This window comes from Dipodomys spectabilis, unplaced genomic scaffold, assembly GCF_019054845.1.
Source record: "Dipodomys spectabilis isolate Male_0828 unplaced genomic scaffold, ASM1905484v1 ptg000224l, whole genome shotgun sequence".
Classification (NCBI taxonomy): domain Eukaryota; kingdom Metazoa; phylum Chordata; class Mammalia; order Rodentia; family Heteromyidae; genus Dipodomys; species Dipodomys spectabilis.
The window spans coordinates 576178-578942 of NW_024870901.1; positions in this window are offsets into that span (position 1 = coordinate 576178).

The following is a 2765-nucleotide window of genomic DNA, read 5'->3' on the forward strand; positions in this document are numbered from 1 at the left end:
TGCCTGGGCAATGAGGAAGCCATGTCCTGGAAGTGGTTTTGTCCTGTCCTTGTCCTGGTTCCAACCACCACTGGATAATCCAAGTCCCACTGGAAGACCAAGATGCCTTGAAGACTACTGATCCATTGGGCAGCTGGACCTAACCAGAGCCAGAATAAGCAGAAAATGCAATTCTTAGGGCAGCACTGGAAATTTACATCGGGTAGAGATTTTTTAATATATTTTTATTGTAAAAATATTGTACAGAGGGCTCAGAGTTACAGAACTAGGTAATGAGTACATTTCCTATACAGCATTGTTACCTCCTCCTTTGTTTTTCCCCTGCCATCTTTTCCCTCCCCACATCTCCAACTCCTCCCTCCTCAACCCCTGCCTGACATTGTAAACTCATTTTTGACACAGTGTCCTGTACATCTCATTGTCACAATGGTCAACCTGCATTCCCATTTAAGCGTTCTGCTATATTCCTTCCACTCCCCAAATTACAAATATATATATATATATATATATATATATATATATATATATATATATATATATATATATATATATATATGGTGCAGAAGAGTGGAATCAAATAAAGTGAAAACAGGGGTTTACCGTGGGGGAATAACGTACAAAAGAAAGAAAGGAAAAACCAGTTGTGTCTCTGACTTGGAATACATTTTGCTTAACATCATCTTGTATGGTCATATGTACCTAGCTTTGATCTTCTCTACTTGTCCTAGACATGTACTAATCCTTGCAAACAAAGGTAAAACAAGGTAAACCATGGGTCCTATGTTTCTTTGGGTCTGGCTTACTTCACTTAATATAATTTTTACCAAGTCTTTCCATTTCCTAACAAATGGGGCAATCCCATTCTTTCTGATGGAAGCATACAATTCCAGTGTGTGTTGTGTGTGTGTGTGTGTGTGTGTGTGTGTGTGTGTGTGTGTGTGTACCACATTTTCTTGAACCATTCGTCTACTGAGCGGCGTTGGGGTTGGTTCCATATCATAGCTATTGTGACTAATACTCCAATAAACATGGTTGTGCTGGTAGTTTTGTGATCATTTGGGTAAGTGCGCAAAAGTGGGGTTGCTGGGTCATTGGGGAGCTCTAAGTGGAGTCTTTTGAAGAAATTTCATACTGTTTTCCAAAGTGGTTAAACAAGTTTAAACAGCTACAAGTAATGCAGTAAGGTTCCCTTTTAGATACATCCCCACCAGCATCTGTCATTATTACATTTTGTGATTACAGCCATTCTAACTGGAGTGAGGTGTAATCTCAATGTTTTGATTTGCATTTCATTTATGACTAGAAAAATTGAATATTTCTTCATGTGTCTAATGGACATTTTTTATTTCCTCTTCAAAGAAGTCTCTCTTTAAGTCTTCAGCCCACTTAGTTATTGGGCAGTTGTTCCTTTGAGGATTTGTTGTTGTGGGATTTATAATTTTGATTCCTAAGTATATTTTAGATATAAGACATTGTCTGTTTTATGACTCATGAAGAACTTCTCCCAGTAAGTGGGCTTTTTATTGATCTTGCTATCTATGAACTTTACCATGCAGAAGCTCTGCTGTTTCATGCAATCCCATTTCTCCAACCTTTCTTTGATTTGTTTTGTTTCTGGTTCTCTATTAAGAAATTTTTGGCCTGTGTTAAAGAGCCCTAGAGTTTCTCTTATCCTTCATGTAATGTTTTCACAGTGTCTGCTTTTATTTTGAGGTCTTTGATCCATTTTGATTTGATTATCATGCAGAGTGTTTTATATATATATATATATATATATATATATATATATATATATATATATATATGGATATATCTTTAGTTTTCTACAGGTGTTCAACCAATTTTGCCAGCACCATTTACTGAAAAGGCTGTCTTTCTTCTTTTCAAGTTTTTTAGCTCCCCTGTCAAAGATTAGGTGGCTATAGGTCAGTGGATTAAATGTTGTCTTAATTACAGAACATTTCTAGATGGAAGAGAGCTCATGATTCCCAACCAAAAATTTGAAAAAGTAAGTATCATTCTGTTAGAGTCCCAAGAAATGATGACAGATTAAAAAAGTTTAAGCCTGATGAAATAGGAAAGTTCATTTAATGTAGGACTTTGTAGACCTGGCTAAATTAGAATTTAGAGTTAAAATAGATATTTTTTGTTTGTGATTTAATATTCTATAGGATACTACAAAATTCTTTTCAAGTAAAAGATTTAATTTACAAATTCACTAATTAGTCTGGCATTCTAATTGACTAGAATATTCTTTCAGCTGGGAAGGTGGCTCAGTGGTTGAGCGCTTGCCTTGCATGCCTGAGGCCCTGGGTTTGATTCCTCAGCACCACATAAGCAAAAAGAAAAAAGCCAGAAGTGGCGCTGTGGCTCAAGTGGTGGAGCACTAGCCATGAGCTGAAGAGCTGGGGGACAGTGCCCAGGCCCAGACTTCAGGCCCCACAACCAGACCCTCACAAAAAAAATATAATATTCTTTCAAGGGAGGTATAATAAGAACTTAGTTAATAGATAATTACAACAGTTCATGTGTAAGAAGATAATGTGAATAATCTAGACAAACTGTCAACAAATTGATTATATTAATTTATATAGAAAAGGAGCAATCTTTTGAGACTTTGGTGTAACGTGGTATGAAGAGAGTAATTGTGTGACATCTTTTTTTTCTACCTATACATAACACAGGAAGAAATTTTCTTAATTATGTACCTCTGTATACAATGAGAAAAATGCTAGGTTTGAGGTTTGTTTTTATTTTGTTTTTGT